Source organism: Anastrepha ludens, chromosome 5 (genome assembly GCF_028408465.1).
Source record: "Anastrepha ludens isolate Willacy chromosome 5, idAnaLude1.1, whole genome shotgun sequence".
NCBI classification, from domain to species: Eukaryota; Metazoa; Arthropoda; class Insecta; order Diptera; family Tephritidae; genus Anastrepha; species Anastrepha ludens.
Genome location: NC_071501.1, coordinates 89,126,834 through 89,152,167, shown reverse-complemented (window position 1 = coordinate 89,152,167; position 25,334 = coordinate 89,126,834). Strand labels below are relative to the sequence as shown.

Sequence of the window (25,334 nt, the reverse complement as noted above, 5' to 3'; positions counted from 1 at the left end):
CACCGATAAATATTTTATTTTTTCATAAACAATTTAAGGCCGAAATTTTGGTCAAAAATCGGTTTTGCTTTTGCTTGAGAAGCTGCCATTTTGTCAAAAAAAATTATTTTGCTTATTTCTTCGCCTAATTACTAGATTTAATCTTACTTTAACGAAATCTGTTTGGTTTTTAAATTTCAGAGGATCCAGTTCAGAGATATAGTGGTCACCGCAAAACGTCTTTTTTGAGAGGAGCTCCCGGAGATCAGCTGTAGCTCCTTTCCAAATAAATATTTTTACTAATACTAAGTCTTAAAATACAGTTAAAAGATAACATAATGTGTGTACAAATTTTTATATCAATAAATTTAAAAGTTTTCTAAGAAAAAATGCTGGAAAATTCGCTTTTTTCAGCCTTCTAACTGTACCTATATAGCCCCTTAAAGCTTTACCACCAGACATTTTTATATCGTTCCACTTCATGTACCTGCTTGGCCCTAAAATCAGCGACGCTAGTGGCAGCAGTGCATCAAGATTAGTGGCAGGCGGTGTAGAGAAAGCTCCCATATAGTAGATATTCAGAGCAGATGCCTACTCATGTTTGGTAATTCGATTTCCCACGTCATTGACTGAGAGATACAGATTCTGATTATAGACTATAAATACACTGGATGTCTGTAAATGGAATCCCTGTTTTGGCACAGACTTTCCTACTTTGCCGAAACTCTTTAGTATCTCACCCACAGTTGTTTGCCTTCAAAAAGGCAGTGAATTTTATTAAAAGTTTGTGTATGGCCGAAATATATTCGGACGTTTTCTGTTCAATGCTTCATTTACCAACTGTTTTTGGTTGTCCACAGTGAGCAGCAAACCTGAGACCTATCGAGTACCACGCAAAACCTTTTCGACTACGGTGGTCGCGAAAGAATTTACTTCAGAAATCAAAAGTTATATTTGAAGTGAAGAGAGCAAGTCCAGTTTTAGTTGGGTTACCACATACACCATATCGTATACCGGCTCTAACTACATTAATTGTAAATTGCATTAAGTCTGGTTATGGTTTACTGCAAATTATGCCACACTTCACATCCTCAGCCTTGATACCTGAGTTTCAAGGGAGACAAGGAGGCAATTAGCCAGCAGGCGGCAGTAAGAGAGAAGGCACCCAACACAGAAGAACTCTTCTTGAAAATCTGTGTATATCAAAACTATTTGTCCGATCTTTCGGACAACCCAATTATCCTTTTCCAATCCAATACTACAAAGAATGGTGAACACTAAGATGAAGCATCTTCTGTTAACTGCTGGACATGCGCTAAGAAATTTTTGAAATTTTTTTGTTTTTTTGCCCTTGTAGAAATCAGGCCTGACGGCCTTATTATCGCTTGTCCAGTACCTACTTATTGTCCATATGCGGAACGGTAGCTTTATAGGCCTCTATTTAGTGCAGGCCAAAGTGAGCGGTTGGTCAGAAAGACCAGCAATTTAATTTAAAGTGCTTGCCAATGAATTGTGTAAGCGAGCGAGACAGGCAGATGCAAGCGAGAACGGGATAATAAATATAACGGGAAGCAACCTAAATTCAAAGATGTGGAAATGAAGATGAAAACAGAAACGAAATAACGGTTCCAACAATTGTGGCAACTTTAACAAATTTCTACTTCTTTAACTGCAACAACAACGCCATTAACACAATAACCAAACAAGCCCATTTCTATATGTAAATATGCCCGTATATGTGTATGTGTATAGGTGTGTCAATGTATGGGAACGCAACGACTGCATAATAATTTCATTTTCCAAGCTTTACTTTTTACTTTCCACATAAATTTGTCGTTTTCTTTACCCTCTCACCTAGTTTATATTTTTCCAACTGTGCGTACCTTTTTTTATGGAGTCTTCTATGCGGTTCTGTTGTGCTTTGGTTTTGTTTTTGGGAAATTTATGCTTTTAAGTGGTTACTGTGGCGACTATTTTTGCTATTACTGCTGTTGCTGTTTTGCAGACATTTGAATAAAGTTGTGGGTTGTGTGACTGGACGCTTTCTGTTTTTGTTTTTGTTTTTAATTTAGTGCAACTATCAAACGCACACAACGGTCATCAACGGTTATTCTCCACTGTTGCTGTTATTGTTATAAAAGGTATGTGTCTGTGATAGGAACGAGGTGAGATGGGAGGGGAAATGCCAACTGCAGCAAGCGAACGTGACGTATTTGGCTGGTTAGATCGAGCTGGTTGACCGATTGACTGAACGACCGGTTGTTGTCTCACGCCGCATACTAACAACTCAGATGCACAATTGTACTATTTTATGTTTGTCGGTATGCATGAATGCAAATGTATGAACAAGCAAAGCACAAAGCTTTCAATGCACTTAAAAATATTTTGATAGCCTCAGTTACTTTGTAAGTCACAGTGGGGTCGTTATGCAGAAAAATAAAATAAAATTAAAAACAAGTAAGAACGATTAAATTTGATTCGGAACGAATACATAAAAAAAAAATCAAATTATAAAAAAATAAAAAAAATAAAAACAAAACAACAAAAACAACGCCCAGAAGTGAGGATATCCACGCACATTTTAGTAAAATTTTGGTTTGGGCTGATTGTTGGTTTTTGGAAACAAAAAAACTCATAGCTTGCAACACCAGATGAACGGATGGAAATTCAGTTTTAATTTATAAAAAGAGGGCGTGGTTTTCATCCGATGTCATTAATATTTTTGTATGTGGGCTGCCGCAGGCGAATATCGCAGGCGATGGAACGATGAGCTGTATGAGCTTTACGACGACATAGACATAGCGCAGGGCATAAAGATCCAGCGGCTACGTCGGCTGGGGCATGTCGCCCGAATGGATACAAACGCTCCGGCTTTGATAGTATTCGATGCGGTACCAGCTGCTGGTAGCAGAGGAAGAGGAAGGCCTCCTCTGTGTTGGAAAGATCAGGTGGAGAAGGACTTGGCTTCACTTGGTGTGTCCAATTGGCGCCGATTAGCACGAGAAAAAAATGACTGGTGCGCTTTCTTAAACTCGGCCAAAATCGCGTAAGCCAATTAACCGGCTGCCATAGTCGAATGGATTGGTGCATGACTACCATTGGGAAGTACCCAGGTTCAAATCTCCGTGCATGAAACACCAAATGAAAGAAAAAGTTTTTTCTAAAAACGGTCGCCCCTCGGTAGACAATGGCAAATCTGCGAGTGTATTTCTGTCATGAAAAAGCTCCTCTTAAAACCATTTATCGTTCGAAGTCGGCTTAAAACTGTAGGCTCCTCCATTTGTGGGAAAACAGTAAGACGCACACCACAAATAGGAGGACGAGCACGGAAAGCAGCAAAAGCGGTAAAACTAATGGACTTACCTCCAGCAAACCTTACCATTTTTGCTGATAGTCAAGCAGCGATCAAGGCATTGACCTCAACGCGCATCTATTCAAATGTGTTAAAAAATGTACGAGGTCGCTCACGCTTATCCAACAACACAACACCACAGATCGCTCTGGAGTGGAGGGGATTGAAAGAGCGAATGAGTGTGCAAGGGAAGGTTCTGACCTTGTCCCTCAGCGAGTGGTAGAGGATATAAGTATTCCTCTAAACAAACTGTACACTGCGATTGACTTGAGCCTAATCGCGGAAGCCAATAGAAGGGTCTCCAGAGCGCTCTGGCCTAAACTGAGTCTTAAAAGGATAAAATGTTTGCTTGAATTCAACAGATCAACAACCAGCGTCTTTACATGTGTTGTAACGGGTCACTGCGCTATTGGCACCCTAGCCAGTAGAATGGGTGTACCTCACAATAACTTTTGCTGGAGCTATGGAGATGAAGAAAAAATGTCCTCAGTGAATATCCAGTACTTCAAAGAAGCCGTGTCAAATATCTTGGTGATTATTTCTTTGAAGGCCTGAGAAATTTGCGAAATGTCTCACTGGAGGGAATAGTTACCAGAGTTAAAAAGAGCTGAGCGGCTTAAGCAACTTAGTTAAGGGGTGGACATCAAATGCAGGTATCACATCTTAGGGCCACCGAGTGTCGTGTCTTAGACAAGCAACCTGGCTAATCTAACCTTATCTAACCTAACCTAATCTAACCTACCCGTTTTTACTCAAAAGTTGGGTTGCATTTAAAAAGTTTTTAGAAATTTTACTTGCTTCGTATTTATTTGCTTTGGTTAATAATTTTTATAAATTTTGTGTAACTTTACATCATTTATAAATAAGACCTTATTTGTTTTGCTTTTTGTGAAAATTGAATATTTATTATAATTTTATATTTATTATTACATCCGAAACTCTGATAAACTAGATGAATGTTATTCTTCGTGCATGAGATCATATCTTGCTTTAAACATTAAAAACTAAGCCCACGTTTTTTTTCAAAATCACGCAGTTTATTAAAACCTCAGTACAGCTTCGTTGGGGGAATCTTGCAATCACTTCAAGGAACTAAGAATCTTGGTGTTATTTTTGATATTCAATTTTCATACATCAGTCATATTAATTTCGTCGCTATGCTTGGTTTTGTGCGGCGTAGTAGCACTGAATTTGACGATCCGTATGCCTTGAAACTGCTTTATGGGGTGAGGGGTAGTCAGAATTTTCAAAAAAATTATATTTTTTTTGCATTTTCTTAAAGCATAATACTTTAAAAATTTTGTGTGAAAATTTGAAATGAATCCGATAAATACTTTTCGAGTTAATCAACAATTAACAAAGGAAGCTCGGGCGCTCCGGAGCGTTCGGGAGCAAGTAGCAAAACTTTAAATGCGTTTTTTCAAAACTATGTTTTTTGCACTAGTGATCACTGTAACTTAAACCGCTTGGTAGATTTCAATAAAATTAATACCGATTTTGAAAAACATAAAAAATTCGTGCCTGATAGAAGAATTTTTTTTCCAAAAATTTCGATTTTTTTTTTTTAACAAATAATGGTCGGTTGTTTTCTCGAAAATCTGAAAAATATTTCCATATTTTCTGATACCACCATATTGTTAATTTTGATAAAAAAAAAACTGCGACCAGGCACAAGATTATCTATTAATAAAACTAATTTCTCTTGCCCGATTGATTTTAGATGAATCTGGAGTATGCGACAATAATCTGGCGCCCTTTCACCCAGTTCCACAGGGATAGGATGGAGCGCGTGCAGAAGGTATTTCTGAATTTCGCCTTACCTTCATTGCGTTTCTCGGATCTTATGCCTTCGTATAATGCACGTTTAGCGCTGTTCAATTTGAAATCGCTCGACAGATGAAACTCAATTCTATCTTTAACTTTTAAGGGCTTTATGACTGTTAACCACTTTTAGAAAGATTAAATTTGAATGTTCTGCGGAGGTATATTTCTGTTTCCCTTTCTATGCAAATAGTGCTGAGACGAATTATGCCCACAATGCACCTATTGGACTGGCTCTTTGTGAATTTAATCAAATCTCAACTTCTGTCGATCTTGATTTTTCTTTGCCTAAAACCATTTTTACTGATATTCTGGTGCCCTAATTTAAGTAAAATTGTAAAAAATTATTGTTTTATAGACTAAATATGCGAAATAAATAAGTAACGAGACCTACACGCCAAAATTTTTTGTTTTGTTTCCTATAGTCTATTTTTCTTCTAACAGCTCATTCGGAGCACGTAATGAATTTTCTCTCACATATTTAATGGACTGAAATCTTGTTATTTTTTACTCAAATTTAACCTTCGCACGGTACAATATCTGGAATGAGATGAAATGCCTAACAGTGGGATGCTGTACGTGGCTAGGAACAACTTGACTGACAATGCGAAATGAACCAAAGTATGGTCTCGTTGGATATCTTATGACTTATTCGGGTAACTTTAGTTACGTTGACTGATAGCATGACCTTTAGTCTACAACTACAACTACAATAGACCAAACCAGTTTACCATCATCAGTGCTTTTAGTTTTGTTGTAAAATTGCGACTCCTGCAAACGTTGCATGCAGCGCTGAAATTAACACAAATAACCTTTGAGTGTTGTTCCGAGTATTTGCCAAATCGTCACACTGTCACGTTCTCCGCGCATTGTGCGCTGTTTGACCCGCAGCGGATGTCGCCGAAACGCAGTTGCACATCAAACAATAAATAAAATTCAATAACCAAAAAGTATTGAGTATATTGAAGTAGTTGTGTATAGAGGCGCATATGGAAGCACTAACAATGTCAACTACAGCGGTCAAGATCGATCTCGGAATTTCGTGATGTATTCAATTCATTTTCGGGATTGGCAATTCGGGATTCGCAATTGCTTCTCTTAAGTTAAAATGACTTTCTAAATAAATAACCAACGATTCGAGCGTAATAAAATTTTATAGTTTTTTAGTATTTTTTCCTTTAATGTTCGTAAAATTTGTGAAATACTTGGAGGTTTTTTTCTTCCATTGAATTTTACTCCTATTACTCGTATTGTGAAAGTGTAAACGAAGAGAATTTGTTTTTATTTAGGGAGTAAACAAGTTACGGCACTTGTCAAAAATAACTTTTTTTCACAATTTACACAGTAAAAGAACCATTTGAGTGACTTAAAATATGTGAAGTGAGTAAAAATTTAAAAATTTGGGTGCTTAAATGCTTGCAATGCCATTTGTGGACCAACATCAAGACGCACATCACAAATAGGAGGAGGAGCTCGGCCAAACACCTAATAGAAGTGTACGCGCCAATTATTGCATTTATTTTTATTTTTTAAATGCTTGCAAAAAAAGATAATTGAAGCTTATTCAGCAAAGTTTAGACGAATGAAACGATCTTCTTCTTCTTCTTCTTAGCCTCACAGTCCGTGGTGGACCATAGCTTCATCAACAATTTTTCTCCACTTTATTCTATCCATGGCTACATCTCTCCAGTTGTGTACGTTCATTTGCTTAAGATCTGATTCGACGTCATCTAACCATCGCTTTCGTGGGCGTCCTCTTTTTCTTCCTCCAATTGGTGTTAAAATAAAAGCTTTCCTAGCATTTCGCTCTTTCGGCATGCGCAGTACGTGCCCAATCCATCTAATTCGTTGGGCTTTGATAAAACGTATTATATTTTGTCCTTGAACGATTTCTTCGATTTCATTATTGTAGCGAATGCGGTAGCTGCCATCTATTGTTGCAACCGGACCATATATTTTCCTTATGATACGTCTTTCGAAGCACATCAGCTGATGAATATCATTTGTTTTCAGCGTCCATATTTCTGCACCATATGTAAGGACGGGTCGTATCAGTACTTTGTACATTCTTATTTTCTGTGCTCTGGACAAATCTTTTGATTTAAATAGTTTTATGTTAACTTAGTAGGCGTTATTTGCAGCTACGTTAACTACTACTACGAATGAAACGATCAGGTTCTTAAAAATTTAAGAAAAAAGACAAATTATGACAAAAACAAGGGAAATTCTTATTGAGGTGTAATATTCAGTTGGCAATTGCCAAAATATCCTTCTTGGCAAATCGAACCGTGTACTACAAAGTAGAAAAGTTTATAAAGGATGACGCAATTGAATTGAATGTCCCAAAAAAGCATAAAATTATGAGGATCTAAAAATAATTAAAACAAGCAAACGCAATTCGAGCCACTCAACCTCAGAAATTCTCGCCAAAACGAAATCAGTAAGTGTGTAAAAATGGCACTTAAAACCTCACTTTTGCGCTCTTAAAATAAAAAATACAAAATATGCAAGATTACCAATTTATGAAAGGTTGTTTTATCTCTTTTGAAAGTGAAATAGGTGTATTTTAACTAGATAATAACTCAAAGCCCGCAGCAAAATTTTGTAAAAAGTATTTGCGCTCACAAAAACATTTCATCGCACGATCTGAATACTATATAATTGCTCTTAAATGAGTGAGTTGAGTTAGAAAGAAAGGTTCCACTTCAGAGGAATAACTATGAACCACACCCTTTTTTGTTTTGTGGGATAGGTAGGGTTTAAAATGCTCACTGATAGCGACCTTCGGCTACTGCGTTGAGTGGTGTGGCCACTAAAGAAATCGCTCCTCATCTTCTGGGAAACTCCCTTCCTAGAACTACCTTTTGCATTACTTCGGGAGGGTACAGCATATATGTCTATTGACCACATTTGGATTCTGCGCCCAGGGTCCCCTCCTTAACATATGGATGTTTTCTGTCATCTCAATTGCTCCATTTTTTGATGCAAAAGTAACATCGACAGAATGCGATTCAGAAACAGATTCCAGTTACTGATTGATGCACACATGGCTGGTATCAGATTGTTCACCTCCAAGGGGTGTCCAAGTTGCACTTTTAATGCTTGAAGCTCGCCTCGAAAACGGTCACTTTTCAAGATAACATCCGCCGCATCTTCGATTGTGTTGGAGCAACTTAAAATGGTGGAGATACGACAGAAAGCATCCGTGTCCGTCAATCAACGTCGTCGTGGTCACCCATAATGCGATTTCAGGTATAAGCCTATGGGTTTACTAATAGATCCCATCTATGTTGCCACTCTTCTATGGGTTGAACACGATGAGCCACACCCTGTAAAGTACGAATAACTATCATTCCAGAAACACCAAGAATATTGCCTGCATATGTACACTGCCTTAATTAACTGTAGCATTTTGAATTATTGGCAAGTTTAGACAATTTATTTGTTTTTTATTTAATTCTAATAATTTTTTTATATGCAGTGTACTCTCTCCTAACGGACCCCTCTTTTAAGCGGTCTTCTTTCATAGACCGACAGTTTTTTCAGTACGTATCACAAATCCTTACGAATTTTCTTTAAGTTTTTTCTCTTGAGCGGACTACCATCCCATAACATGTTACTAACTTTCCTTACATTTTTCTCATAAATGGACAGTTTTTTCAGTCCCTTAGGTGGTCACTTAAAAGAAAGAACTATGTAAATATAGCTCATTCTCATACAAAAAAGATATTGCAAACTTTGTGCAACTTTGAAAAAAATCCTATAAATTTTCATTAAATGTAACATGTACAAAGGCAGAACTCCTTGACACTAAAGGAAACCTGCAAAATCCTTAGGATTGCGCGCATCCAACAGCAAAAACTAAAGAAATGGCAAATGTTGCAGCCAGCAAATCCCATGTTCGAAGGGTTATTCTGAAAGTGTCACATCCAAAGCATAAAAAATTACAAAAAAACACCTTTGAACAAATTTCGGAAAAATCGCGTTATCGATTTTGCAAGGGACCGCAAGGCTTAGAGTTCTGTTACAAATAAAGATCCCGTTGAATGGAAAAATTAGTATTAAGTGAGGAAGAGAAGTTCAATTTGGATGGGTCGCAAGAGAAAATATACTTGAGTCGACAAAGCTATTTAAGGCTTTGAGGACTAATTGACTTTTCGAAAGAATTTTATTTTTACTTTTTACTTTTTCGAACCCTCTTTTGGATCCGATTTTCACTGTTTCCATTATGGCGAAAAGTTCCGCATGGAAAATTGTAGTATCTAAGTAGTATCTGGTTAGTATTTCTGTAGTACAAGGTGGGCCATATAGCGTTTGCTTTTTGAACCACCTATTTTTTTGAGAATGGTAACACAAATGACATGTCAAATGTGTTCAAAATTTACTTAAAGGTTTGACATTTACGAAATGGGACGCTGGCGGCATCATCGGGAAAATTTTGTTTTCGAAAATGAGCGAGGAGCCGCGGTTACAGTAAATAGCGAGCGTTACCGTGACATGCTCAACGAGTTGTTTCCAAAAATTGAAGAGGATGACATAGACGACATTTGGTTTCAACAGGACGGTGCAACTTGTCACACTGCTTTACTTTATTATTTTTCATTCATAAATGACAATGTTCAATCTTCAAAATAAAAAAAAAGTTTGAAAAAATATTGATTCGTTTTTTTTTAAAGCCGATTCAAAACTCAAATTTTACATGGCCCATCCTATATTTGATGCCACTTCATAAATTATGCTAAGTCCATAAGATCAACAATGAATTTCGGTATTTCAAAACAACTTCATCAAGAAATACCGGGATTGTCATGCCTAGTGAGCTCTCCACACTACACTACATACACACATACGCTGGTGCTTGTCAAAGTCATTAGAACAAAGGTGAATGTGTGGCCACGGTCAGCAGAGAGATACCGTTAAAATAGTGATAGCAACAACAAATATAAAAAGTAGCGCCGAACGAAAGATAATAACCATTTTTGGAGAATGTAAGAGAGTGCCCACATTCACTAAACACCTACATACTCACATACACATATGCGAGCAAACATACACACATACAAATATGTACGTAGTAAAGCACCCAAAGCAACGCTGCGAACACACTTGGCATTAGCGTGAAAAAGTATGACTAAGAAATGCAACAAAAACAACATCAAACTACTTATAAACTTTGTTGTTTAAGGTGACGTCTTTTAAAAGTTTTTATACAATAAAATTAATGTGCCGCTAGATACTCGTAGTAGATATTTTATTTAAGTAAAACCGCTCGTTTGTGTGAATGACCGCAAAATGTGTGCGTTCTACGCGCTTTGGAATGCAGTCATAGGCAATGTTTCGAATGTAAATCCAAAAAGAAATTATATAATTCAATAAACGATAGTTGCCGGTGGGCAATACATAGATGTGTGTGTGTGTGTATGTACGTGTTTTCTTTCACCTTTGCAACGTCTTTTGTTAGCCACAATTTTCTTATTAAAAATTACTCTGTCCATTTTTCCACAGCCAAGCGCTTAAAGCTACCAGATATTAGCCAACTTCCGTTGGATGTTGTTGTGGCGTCAATTTACACTTCCGCTGCACATCCCGTTTGACCTGTGAGAGTGATTTCCTGATTTCCGCCGCTCGTGTTGCTATGGCGACGCTGCTCCGTGCGCTTTTATTTGTGAAATGGGATGTGCGAGTGTGTAAGTAGTTGTTGTAAGTGTGTGTTTTTCTTTTTATTTGCAATGTGATTAATCATAATGGCATTGAAATCGCACTTACTCACATATATACAGACTCGTACATAGGCGCTTATATTATATATAAACGCATATGAGAGCGGAAACAGGGTGTTTAGAGTGATTTTTTTTACCGCCTAACGACACAGGTGCCTCATTATTTATTAATTTAAGCGAGCAATTATGGTGAGTGGTGGGAATAATTTTAATGTCATTTGAATTAAATTTGGTGCCGGGCTCACATTTTACTTCCTAAGCTTATCTAGGTAGTTGTTATCCTTGTGATTATTGGCACAAGGTTGCCATCTTTCTCTAATTCATTTGAAAAGTATATAAATGATGACAATATTGGTATCAAATTGATGACATTCTTCACAGATTTAATACGGACATATTTTTTCATGGGGTTGCCACGTAGTTTTCAAAGATAAAAAAAATTTCTTTAGTTATTTATTTTTTAATTATATATATAATAAACAATATGTGCTTAAGTAGCAAGCAAAATGACGAAAAGCGTTAAAAAGCTTTATCTGGATTTGTGTTATCAGTGAGATTATTGGCATTTTTTAATAAATCATGGCAGATTTTTAAATAAATCATGGCAAGATCGGTATCAAATTAATAGTATTGTCCACAGACTTGATTCAGACATATTTTTTGATGGGGTTGCCACCTAATTTACAATGTTAAAAAAATTTATTTAGCTATTTATTTTAAAATTAAAATATAATGAAGAATGGCGTTAAAAAAGATTTATTTGAATGTATGTTATCCCGAAGAATATTCTTATAAGAATACCATATACATACATTAGGGTGGGCCAATTTTTTCGACGTCGTCTATAGCAGATTCGGTTTCTACATAAATAACTAAGAAGAAAACTCCACTAGAGTATAGCTCTAAAATCAGCGTGACCATCGATCCTTGCAGTATGGATCAAGTCAAAAAAACTCGAATTTTTCGTTAGAGGAATCCGTATGCTGCCTGAAAGATGGAGTAAAGTTGTAGCTTCCAATGACACATACTTCACTTAATGTCATGTATTATATAATTGTTTAAATAATTCGTAACTTTGGCTAAGAAAGGGTGGAAACTTATTCCTATAACCAATAAATATCAAATTAAATTTACTAGCTTATATTTAAAAATATGTGGCAACGCTATGTATAATGTTATATAATTAATTTTCATATCAAAGCTGTCTAAAATATCATTGCTAATGTGATATTTCATTTCATATTTCAATAATTTAACAAAGTTCGCGCTCTCGTACCCTTTTTATATAAATTCTATATTTGCTATTTCCTTATTTTTCTTGCACTCAAACGTATTTGTTCTTGTTTGTAGATACAACCACTTGATGGATACAACCACTTGACGGAAAGAAGTGATTTTGTAGCTATGAATGCGCACTTATTTTTTCTCCCCTTTATTTCTTACATAAATTATTAATTCTTGCTCCATAAACGCATGCACACATCTGGGCACAAAAATACACATATTTTCATATATATTTACATATATATAAGTTTTATAATCATTTATATGCATACATACAAAATTTCTCTGATTCAACATTCTGTATTTTCGCAATCTGAATTACATCAATCCATAAAATGCAATTTGCTTTTTGATGCATGACCAGTGCACTTGGAAGGTGCATAACTGCATACATATGCACACGAATCCCACATGTACATACATACGCATATTTTTATGTTTATGCACGAATTATTGCACTAGGCTTTGGTAATATGCATGCACCTCCAAAGATTGCAACAGCTCAAAATTTTCAAGCCCATAAAAATATCGAATTTATTAAGAACAAGTTACGGAATCCTAGGGTGTAGCTGTGCAATTTTTATAAAAGTTTATGTTACCGTGAGCTCAATTATTTTTAGTATTATACCCTATGATCAAAAAGTAGCGGGAATGTTTAATTTAAATGAACCGCGCACGTGGGAACCGGTCCATATACTTTTCTTATGTTGGTAGTACTGTAAGACACACATCTGCCCCTATTTATCCGTTTTGGAGCGTTTGAGAGATGATGTACGGCGCAAACGGCCGGAAATGTGGGCAACCAGTTCTTGGATTTTGCATGATGATAACGCGCCATCGCACCGAGCCCAAATTGTGCTGAATTATTTGACTAAAAACCAAGTGAATACCATCGTGCAAGGACCGAATTTACCTAATATGGCCCAAGTTGAAGTTACCACTTCGTGGAAGGAGATTTCAGTCGATAGAGGAGATCAAAGAGAATGCGACGAAGGAACTGAATGTCATCCCTTCGTCGGCTTACCAGAGGTGCATGGAGGACGTTGGCACATGTGTGTTGCTTCAGACGGGTCATATTTTGAAGAAGAGAAAATAAATTTGGCTGAAATTTATCTCACTTTTGTTTTATTTAAACATTCCCGGTACTTTCTGATCATAGGGTAGGTAAAGCAGTAAAGCAGTAAAGTTTAATGCCGTCTCCGAGCAGCAGATGGTTTTCTTATGAGCAGCTTTTTCATGGCTGAAACATACTCGGAGGCTTGCCATTGCCTGCCTAGAAGCGACCGATATTAGAAAAAAAATCTTTACTTAGATATTACCCAGTGGTTAAAGTTGGACTAGTTACAAGGCGATCTAACTAAGGCATTTAGTTGGCGCTGTGCTATAAGTTCTGTTAACTTGAAAACTTAGAAGTTTCATTCGCTTTCATAACCTTTTTGAGAAAATCATTGCTGTTGTAAGATTTGGGTCCATAATTTTGACTAAGTAACCAAATTTACTGACATGGGTATTATGAAGTACCTTCAGTAGGAGTTAAGAGCAGGGCAGAGCATTTTGTCACTCAACAAACGAAGGTTCAAGAAGGTCGAAATTTTTTAATATGTTACCAAAGCACGTATCCACTTCTACAGTTAGACCAATTTTGAAATAAAGGTTCATTCAAAAGTGACGCCTACATGTTAGTAGTGAATAATTCCTAGACAGGTAATTTTTTGTCATCTTTCATAGTAAACAAGTAGACAGTTGCACAACTTTAAACGATAGAAAAAGTCTTTAAAATTATTGGTTCTTATTATGAAAATGGATCCCGCCACTTAAATAAAAGTAAAAAAAAAAAAAAATTCAAAATAGTCGTACTTTATGAACACGATATCGCAAAATTCGTAATTTTTTTAGTGGAAATAATTGTCCGAATGAGTCGATAATTCGAAGGTTGATGGAAAAATTTCAAGAAACTGGTTCTGTCGAGGCTAGCAAAAGCATTGACGGATCAAAAACTGCACGTTCTGTTGAGAATTTTGCTACTTGCGCAAAGTATGGCCGAACAACCTTCGACATCGATATATGGACGTTCTCAATAATTAGACAAATACTGTTGGACGGACAAGACTGTTGGACAATTCTCGTTATTAACGTTAAAGAACTAACGAGTTCCATCAGGAAATCTGCACCCAAAGCTCCACCTTAATGCAGTTTTGTCTGTGTTTCATAGGCTTAAAAGTATTTTTGGAGTTTTTTTCTCTCTAATTTCAATATTTTCTAAAAACTATTAATTCGTTATTTCTTTTTACAAACAAAATCAATTCGAATATTTTTTAAAAAATTTTGGAAATGCATTTGCAGAGAGCATTTGAAGGCAATAAAATAAATTTAGATGGATAAATGAAAATTTGGCATTTTACTTAAAAGTATTTTCCAGGTAGAACTTTGGCTGTCGCATGAAACAAAACCTCCATATGTCCAAAGGAGGGACGACACTCAACGCATTAATCAATTGTGGTCAATAGACACAAATGCGCCACAGATAGAGGCATAATAAGACGAGCATATAGCATGAACGCTGGCTACAAATATGGTGGACCCAGACGTGGGTGAATAGAATTGGTCCTTTATGGATGCCGTTCGTAGCCCTCCCGATCTAATATAGAAAGCAGAGCCGGGGAGGGAGTCTCCTCAGAAGAGGATGAGGGATTACTTTAGTGGTCACATCACTCAAAGCAGTAGACGACTTACAGCGACTGGTCAGTGCGAAGGCATTTTTTGAAACCTACCTCACCCATTCAAAAAAAGTAAAAAAATAAGACCCACCACAATATATGCATTGAAAACCTGTGCCGCGCTTTAAGACCAGCTTCTAGTTTGAATGTAGCTGCAAAAAGTACTGACTTGAGGCCAAACGTACACAACTTTAATGTTAAACCACAACCACTGCAAAACTCTCCGAAGTACTGTTCCCAAAAATAGGTGGGATCGAGTTTCAGGAGTGTCTACGTGTTTAGACTTATAACTACGACCTACTATGAATTCATCCTTCATATTTACTCGGCTAAGAAAAATGATTTAAACATCTACACAGATGGCTAAAAACTGGACAACAAAGTAGGTGGAGGGGTCTACTCCGATAAACTCGGAGTATGCCAATCATTTCGCTTACCTGACCACTGCAGTGTATTTCAGGCGGAAGTCAAAAGAGGGACTTACAGTAATAAAAACGAGAGTATTATCCACAAATGAAGTCTTCATTTACTCGGACAGTCAAGCGGCAATAAAAGCGCTTGAATCAAAAACGCACTCGTCAAAAACAGTTCTAGAATGTTTTAAACTACTAAATGACGTATCTAAGTGCTACAAGGTGCACCTTATCTGGGTTTCAGGCCACAGGAATATTGCAGGAAACTGTAAGGCGGGTGAACTTGCTCGAACCGGTACAACGCTCGATCTCGAACCGGATAAGGCGCTGATACCCCTGCCCATAGCCACTTGTAAATTACTTATAGACAGGGAAACCATCAAAAAGGTAAATACAAGCTGGCAAAACCTCACAACATGCGAACTAAACAGACAGACATGGCCGAACTGGAACAGCGGTCGATCGAAGATCTTGTTAAGATTTAACAGAGAAGCTATAAGAAAAATTATAGGTTTATTAACTTGTCATTGTTTAATAGGCAGCCACGCTAGAAGGTTTAGACTCCCGTACTTCGATTTCTGTAGAAGCTGTCTTAATACAGAAGAAGAGGAAACAGTCAGACACCTTTTATGTGAATGTGAAAGTCTAGCTATGAGAAGGCTGCGCACTCTTGATACAGCATTTCTAACCGATGTAGCGGACATAGCCCATCTAAAACTAACGAAGCTCTGCTCGTTTATTAAAGCTACCCGATGGTTTGAAAAGGAACACGTAGAGTAAGGATAAGCTCCAGTGGTATCACAATTGACCTGCGAAAGGTCTAAGTGTGTCTTTATAACAACCACCCCACCTACCTACCTTGACTCGGCTGTCAGTTTGACTGAAACACAGGCTAAACTCCATACAGTTTGTTTCATTGTACCCACATAAATAAAATATATAAAAATACTCTTCTGACCACGGGTACATCGGGGACACTCGTGGGAGCTTCTGAGGCTAATAAAGCCGCAGCTCTCGAATTTGGTGGGTGTTCTTTCCGGGCATTTTTAGTTAGGTAGCCATGCAGTGAGACTTCTGATTGCCACAAGTCCTTTCTGCAGAAGCTGTCTAGAGGATGAGGTGGCATCACCTTAGCATCTTCGCCTGCTCTGCTCTCGCCGTGCTAAGATTCAGACAGCTGGGTTTTCACTCTTTTGCTGCACTTGCGGATGTCATTATCACCATGTTTCCTTTGATTTCCTGCCAGACGCTTTTCCTTTCGCTGTGAGTGGGTTCCATTCCATTACCTTCTTCGCTATGTTACCGTCTACTTTGTTTAAAGTATGACCAATCCACTGCCATTTCTGTCTTCTAATCCAAATGGATAGCGTCTCCATGTTTCCTTTTTCCAGCAATTCCTTGCTTGGCATTATTTTTGGCCAAAAAGCGACTAGTCATATCGGTCTTGATTTTCTAGGTAGAACTATCGTACAGCAGTACCGACAGCACATTTGTCTTGAAGAGCCTAACCTTTAAACTGGAACTCAGATTGTTGTTTCGCCGTACAGTATAAAACATCCTGAATGCCCCTCTGATTTTTCGATTCGGCAGCGTATGTCTACATCCGTGCCACCGCTCTGGGCAACTTTGTTGCCGAGCTATTTAAATTCTTCCACTGTTTCGATAGGGTTACCTGCAATCTCCACATCTTATTTGCCAGACACATCACCTTCGTCTTGTCAATATTGATTTTAAAGCCGGCAGACCTAGCATCACTATGAAGCGCGGAACCCATTCTCTTAAGTTTCGTTAGGCGATGTGCCAGGAGGCATATGTCGTCCACATAGTCGTGCTAGTCATCGTCCATTTAAGACCGCAGTTGTGAAGAGGGCTCAAGGCTGCATCGAGGACGTCTCCTATTACTAGGAGGAATAACACGGACGATAGAATACATCCCTTGCGAACTCTGTTTCGAGCTTCGAATGGCTCCGGTAGCTTACCCTTGTGCAACACACGGCATCTAGCGCCATCATAAGCTGTTTTAATTATTGATATGATTTTCTAGGGAACGCCTCAACGGATATAGGAGGTTTAAACATTACACACCTGATGACATTCATCAGCAGCTTGAAGCGGTTAACGTAATGTAATTAGTCACCGTTTGGTCATCATCCTCCAATGAAAAGATCCCTTCTCCCTTATTCCCATCTGCTCGGTTTTTCTTTTCTCCCCTCTGTTTTTTCCTCTGTATGGCACCACAATAGACGCGTTATGATTATTTGTTCAAGTGGGGCATAGCTTAGGCAGACATTTATTCTAACTTTCTTAGAAATTAAATGCCGAAATTATCCTCGCCGTCTAAATATTTCACGCTTAAACCCCCCTCCTTTTCAGATATCCCGACTACTGGAGACCCCACTACCCACATCACTCCTCTTATCTCTCCAACTATCCCCGCACACTCAATGCTCCTAATAGCTCAACTGCCGTTGTACTTCTTCTCGCTACAAAAAACCGTTTATGTCCTCTTAATTTTCTCTCCCTTATCGACTGTTTATTGGCTACAGTTAGTTGCGCACAATTAAATCGCGAAAAACACCTGTTACGCCGCAAAGTCGCAAAGTCTTTGTCGCCAGCGCCATCACCGCCATTGCCACCACCCAATCTCCGCACGCTGAGTAATCACTCGCACTGTGATGCACCGAAGCTGCGGTTGCGCACGACCGCGTGTGCAACCATTTGTTGTCGTCTCGGTGCTATTGCTCCCGCCACGCGCTGTTGTCGTCAACGTCGTTAGTATTTAGCGGCGGTAACGGCTGGTAAAAGCACATCAAAAGCATGGAAATGATGCTCCTCTCCATGGACTCACTGAATCATAAGCAGCCACCATAGTGGAGCTGGGCTTATGCGCTAAGTAATTGCAAAGTGAATATGCACATACGAGTATCTACCGACATACCGACACAAGTATGTCAATCACAAGAAATTTACGTAGATATGACTGCCTGATGTAGTATTTTTCGCGCAACGTTGCCTGTGGCCCACAACCACTCGGAGGAAAAGCGCTGCTGAAGCAACTGTATCTTGCGAACGAGGCATTGACTTGAAAGTAAAGTGCGGAACACGATTGCAATCAGATTTTTCCATTTCAATATTTTGCTCTTGTATAATTTTATTTTTCTAGATTACTTGGAAGCCCCATAAGGCACGAATGTAGATTTATTGGCTTGTGAACTTATGAAGCAGGCATACATACAAATATATTATACATATATACATGTAATTATGTGCACGTAGATCAGCAAGAGTGCATAATGAATAAATTTATTAACGAGATTAATTATAGCTTTTACGAGGGTAGTTTGAAAAGTAGGTTCAAAAATAAAAATCGGTTAATAGTTGGGGTAAGCCTTTTTTATTTTTCGCTAAAGTCTTCTTTTGGGCTTCTACGATTTCACCAACTGCGGATCAGCGGTTACCCCACAAGCACCAGAGTATATAATCGCTATCAGTGCTACAGGAATCAGAAATTGAATCAGTGATTTGTATGCAATTTACATAAAAGCGGTGGTCCAGTCTAAAAAACTGTCGAACGAACTGCGAAGTGTTTTGTGACAAGCTCGAACAGTAAACTAAAGACGTTCGGGTCGACCAATGGGGTCAGCATACAGGGTGTGATTGAAAAGTAATGAGCCTTCCCGCGCGGAGCGTCTGCCAAACGATCAACCGAATCGGCTGGTGGGGGAAAATGATCGTTGGACCTTCCCCTTCCACTAGAAACCGGTCCCAGTTCGCTGGCAACAGCGGTGCAGTCAACATCGCTCCGCGCGGGAAAGGTGTTTTAAAAGTGTGTTAGGATTTTGGCGTGGCGAAAACGTAGCGATCGTTGGAGCAACGTTACTCGATCAAATTTTGCGTAAAGCTAAACAAAACGAGTATCGAAACCATTGGGCTACTCAAGGAGGCTTACGGGACCAATCTCTGTCCAGTGCCCGGGTAAAACGGTGGCCCAAGAAGGCGCGCATGTCTCCAAGGCCAAAACCATGCTGATCATCTTTTTCGACTCTCGAGGCATCGTCCACAAGGAGTTTGTACCACCAGGACGCACTGTAAACGCGGCATTTTACAAAGAAGTGCTCCTTCGGCTGAAAAACCGCGTCGCCCGGGTTCGGCCCGACCTCGTCAACAATTGGACCCTTCATCACGACAATGCGCTGACCCCTCCGGACTTCTTCTTGTTCCCGCGCCTAAAACGAAAACTGAAGGGGAGGCGTTTCGACTTCATCGACGCGATTCAAAAACTGTGACAGCCGAATTGAACGCGATTCCGGCGGATGAGTTTAAAAAATGTTTCCTGCAGTGGAAGGGCCGCTACCAGCGGTGTATTGACGCTCAAGGGTCCTATTTTGAAGAATATTAGTTGTATAAGCCAAAAGGTTTAATAAAACTGCTTAAAAAATATAAGGCTCATTACTTTTCAATCAAACCCTGTATGATCACCATTGGAATCATTGAGGACCCAATTTGCCTGTCTTGCTTAGAGGAGACGAATAACACCGAGTATTTTCTATTTGAGTGGCCTGCCGTTGCTAGAGCAAGGCCACGTATTTTGTGTTCATGAGAATGAATAATGAGGACTAGCCATCTCTGTCTCTATTCTATCTGTCCTATCTCTTTCTCTCTGCGACTTCTTTTCTTTCCTCCTTGACTATTTACCCTTTTACTTTCCGAAGCTTTGAATGCAGTGAGCTTTTTGGGCTGAGTGTCTTGGGAGTTATCAAATTTCTAGGTGCTTCTTGGCTCGCCTTCTTTTCCATTTCGCCAGCCATTTTTTCAAATTGGGGAGTAATTACGAGTTCGAGAGAACACAAGAAAGAAATGAGTTGAAACCCTATATCCATTTCGACCACAACTACTGAGTTGTGAGCTGGTGCGTTGTCGTGATGGCAAAGAACTTTTTTGAAAATCCCTCCATTTTCTCGATTCAAACGAATGCCACATACAAAGATTTAAACCGATCTGGCTGAAACGAGCTGTATGCTCTTCCAAGAGATGCTACTAATTAAACACAGCTTCGCTACGCGACAATAGTGCCATCTCTCTGACTTTGAACGGACTTTTCAAACGACCCTCGTAATTTGCTGCTAATCCCAATATTTTCATAATTGGAAATCAATATCAACTAGTTTTTTACAATGCACAAAACAGAGCTAGTTTACTAAGGTAGCTGCTCCTAATCGGGAAAAACTCGAGTCATTCCAGTAACGCAGAACCTAACAACCCTCTCCCTCTGGACCCAACCTTTCGGAACAGCATATTTTCTGGGTCTACCACTAGATGAGTTAGACGAAAACGATAACAATCACAACAACGAGTTTTCTACATTTTCAAATGTTTTCCAATAATTTTTCTTCTATCGAAGTATTCGATCCGAGGAGGAGAATCTGGAGAAAACGTAAAGCAAATAATACAGGAAAAGATGCATAAAGCAGAGAAAAAAGATATATGCCACAAGTGTTTCTTTCCGTTCTTCATAAACGGAATTAAAGCTCCAGGAATTAAAACTTCAAAGAGCAAACTGATTTTCAGAATCAGCCAAGGTACCATCAACTGATTTGAAATACACACTTTTTCCATTACCTGTAGACAGTCATTCTTGGGCATCTGCATGTCGCTTAGAAAACGTTCGATAGATTCTAAAAAATCTTGTAACCAAAATCTATAAATTACCTCAGCACAATTTACCCTACTATTAACAGCTGCTTTTGGTGTCAGGGGAAATTAGCGAGAGAGGGGGCTACCACTCGAGATTATAGGTAACCCCTCTCAACCTCAACCTGAACTTCATTACTTTCTAAAGCGTCCCCCTGAAATTATGCAAAATATAATAGAAACAAACAACTTGGAAGCACTGGCGTAATTGTATCGCTTGTGAGCTAAGCTGCTAGAAACCAAGCCGCTAGAGCATCTCTTAATATGGGTTTGCTTTCACATATAATTGGTTCCTTTAGCGAGCAGCTGAATTCTCTAGCGCGCCGAGAAGTAGTGAATCGAAAGCAGCTAATATTTAAAGTAATAAGTTTTTAATAACAACTCTCTATTAGGCCTTGGAATATTTAAACTTTCAGGGAATTCTGTTCTCTAATAAATGCAATGTATTACATATACAGTGAGTCAAAACAGTTTGGGCACAGCGATTGGTTTTTAGAATATTCGCTATGTTTTTCATACGAATTTTTTCGCTAATTTTGTATGAAAACATAGTTCCTAGCTAAAAGAAAAACAACGTATTTCAAAGTGTAGTGAAAAAATAAAAAAATCATAAAATCTTCAACAAAATTTCGAATTGTTTTCCTCAGTATTTTTAATATTTTTCTGGCATACAGTTTTATAGCTCATTTAATTCTATGACAACAAATAGCAAATTTGTTATTGTTGAAAGTTCTCATTGAATTTTAAAATTAATTTTGTTTTTGCTAACGGTCTAGTATATATTCTTCCACAGAATGCTTGTCCGCTTTTTTATACTAAAATTTAAATGCATATACAAAATGAAAAAAAATTCGCGTGAAAAATATTAAGAATATTGTAAAAAAACATCACTGTGCCAAAACTATTTTGACTAACTAAATATGTATGTAGATCGAGGAGTGCAAAGAGTAGCCGGAGTACCTATAGTGCCTTTTTCCCTTCACAATACATCGTCTAGAGCCACTTTTATTGAGAAATCTAAAGGATAGTGGCGAAGCTTTTTCTCTGATCATCATGAGCCGATCATCCGTATCTTTTATATCTTTTCGAGTTGGTGTCGCACCAAGAGTCGTACTTTGAGAGACCGATTAGATCTTTCAACCTTTTCACGTTGTATCTTCTCGGAAAGCACTTTGTGTGGCGCCATTCCGTTGCTGGGTGGCAATAAAATTCCTTAAATTTTCTTCTCTACGAAAAATTATTTAAAATTGTTGACCTTTATCGATAAAGCGTACTAGTACTCTGGCCGAAGCCACACAAATACCATTTTGCTCCATAGCGATACCAGACCCAAGTCCTATTTTTAGCGAAAATATGCATTGCTCAAGATGCGCGTACTGTTCGTAAATTTTAGGATTAGCTCAAGCTCCAGTTCAGGGATACATTCTAGTCTTTCAAAACTGAGAGCAGCCTGGTAGCATAGTCAAGTTTTCGAGAGAGTAGGACAGCAGCATAGGAGGTTTTTTTGCAAAATGTATCTGTTCATTATTTTATATATCTTTTCATTTTTTAGAATTACTTGTTTGTGCTTAAACCATATCATATTTTATTCGCGAACTCAATACAATAGTAAATTTCAACCAACGACAATTCACACATATATATAAATAATGAGCTCACGCAAGACCAAGTCATACTATAATAAGGGGTGCAGTGAGGTAGTCAAAGAATTTTCTATGGGCCGTCGCACTATTGAAGTAGAATTAATCAGACATTATTTATAATTATAATAATAATAATTTTTTTTTAATTTTTTTGCTGCTATATTTTAGTTATTTAATTTAATATTATTTTGTTTGATTTTTTTATATTAATTTTATTTTGTCTTGTTGTGCTTTATTTCAGGTATTCAATTTAGTTTGGTATACTTAAGTTTTTTGGTTTTATCTTGCTTTATTTTAGTTAATTAATTTAATTTTGTTTTACTCGATTAAATCTTTTATTTTTTTGGTTTTATTTAGCTTTATTTTAGTTATTTAAACTTATTTTATTTTTATTTTATTTTTAATTTTTATTTTAATTTCGTTGTATTATATTTTATTTAATTTTTTTTCAGTTTTTTCTTACACCCATTCAAATTTAAAATTTTGTCATTTTAAAATAATTTCTTCGTTTTTATTCTGCATTTTCATTGAACTTATTTCACATAAAACTCGTTTCGGTCATTATGAGAACATTTTTTATTATTTTCAATATAATCGAGTATCTCCACAAATGAATCAGTGTTTAATGCGCGCAGCATTAAAGCAGCACTTATTGTTTTGTTGTTATTGTTTCGCGTATGCGGGTGTTGCTCATTTATTTTTATTATTATTTGTTGTTGCATGTTTTTTTTTGTTTGTTTTTTAGCCGCTACAGATTTACGTGCAGAACTTTATTTTGTCACCTCTGCGACTTTGCCTTTCTTAACCCCCCATTTACACTTCTTTATCTTCATTTTCTTCGACTTCCACTTCCACAAACTTCATTATTTTGTCGCATTTATATTCACAAACTTCAACATTTTTCCCTCATTTGTTGTTTGCCTCTTATTTCTTGAAAATGAATGCAGTTGTTGTTGCTGTTGTTGTTATTAACGTCTTTTTTACTGCCTTTAAGACTTTGCCATAAGCTCCTCTCTCTTTAAGCCTTCTTAGTATGGGTTATGTGCAAATGTCAGTTGGCTGGCAAGTCTTTTCAACCAACTCACCCATACATTTGTGTGAAAATGCACACACACTCACACACACATGCATATTTTTCACCATTTTTCAGCACATTTCTTTGCTAAAAATCTAAATTTTCCTTATTAATTGAATCACTTTTCATACATTTTTCACTTTCATTCAAGCGCGACTACACTTTTCACGCCCCTCCATGGGAAGATTCGCACGCTTTCGAGTATTTTATTTGCCAAAATAGGCGCGGTCCCCTCAACTTGGCCACAAAAATATATAAGCAACAATTGAACCGTTCAACCGACCGTCGTTCCACCAACTCGCTTCCAACTCGCTCAGCACCAAGAATCAAACTAACTGTCGATCTGAGAGCGTCGCGCGCATACACCTGGTAAGGCGATACTGCTATCTGGCTGGCTGGCTAGCTGTGCTGGTGTCGGTGACAGTGGCGTCTAAGTGCCCAAGTGCCGCCACTGTATCATTCACCTATTCATTAATTAAGTAACTTAAGTGAGCTTTAATGTGCGCGCGCGCTCATTTACCTAAAGTTTTCTTGCCTAGGCGTTTGTGTGCGTCTGTGTATCGCACACCGCTAACGGCTTTAGCCCCTCGCATAAGTTGTTTTGGTTCTACTTTGTTTACGTTCGTATTGTCTTAACCTGTTTCTTCAGCGCTTTTTCGTTGGTAATACTTAAGTTGGCTTTAAGCTCTGGCAGCTGTGTTTCATTTGCTTTGCCTAAACTTGTAACTTTTGGATCCCCAAGATCTTTAGAGTGGGGCAGCTTTGTGGAACTCGTGAATGAGCCACTTTATTTTCGTTAAGTTACGGATGCATTTGATTGTTTATTGCGCCTAGTAAATAGTAATTTTTGGTTTTGTTATTTGTGAGCAATTGTTTGAATGCCATTTCCATATAAATTTTTTTAAACTTTAATACCTTTAAATACAACACGAAAAGTATAATGAGATATCTAAACCTAAAGGAAAGCATTTTTGGTTTTTTGTTTTTTTGTCGGGACAACTAGTAAGTATAGCACTCGTACACATTAAGTCCAGACACAACATTAAGTCCATTGTACTGCACTCGAATTCCTTTTTAATTTTCCTTAAATCTTCCCGAGTTTCGAAGAACTCTGAGTAGATCTTGTGGTGCCAAGGAGCCAAGGTGGTCGCTCCTTAACACATCAGTGACAAATACCCCATTCGCCGTCTCATCTTCTTCTCCATAAGCTGGGCAGAGTGCACTGTCTGAGATGCCTACCTTTTCCATGTGCTTCGCCCACAGAAAGTGGCCCGTCATCAGTGCTTAGTGACAGGAGGCAGTTTAGTCCATCTGCAGCCTCTCCCACTAACCCATTTGCTAACCGTGGCTTTGATGGCTGTAGGAGGGATTGGCAGAATGGGCTCCGGGCCAAGGAAGTTGGCTTGATATACAGGTCTCGAATACCCTTGAAGGGGTTAGAGGGCTGTCTAAGACTGCAGACATACTTATATATGATAGATCTGCCTCTCCATCTGTTTTCCACCACAAAGTTCATTGCTTTTTGAACAGCATACACCTCCGCTTGAAACACAGATGAACGCATTCCAAGAGCAAAGTGCAGTTATGTCCCGCTGAATTCCACGTAGATCCCAGAGCCGGACCCGTACTCGGTCCTGGA

General features: G+C 38.1%; 1 protein-coding gene across 4 annotated transcripts in view; it reads right to left on the bottom strand.

The window, feature by feature from the left end:
- Nucleotides 1-24,100, bottom strand: part of LOC128865278 (protein bark beetle) — a 57,113-nt gene extending 33,013 nt beyond the window's left edge. For 2 of the 4 annotated variants that reach the window (XM_054105443.1, XM_054105446.1), the window contains exon 1: nt 23,827-24,100. The gene's annotated coding sequence lies outside the window, so the exon portion shown is untranslated. The remainder of the gene's footprint in view (nt 1-23,826) is intronic. The other 2 variants (XM_054105445.1, XM_054105447.1) reach the window with 1 other exon arrangement.
- Between the last annotated feature and the right edge of the window lie 1,234 nt (nt 24,101-25,334).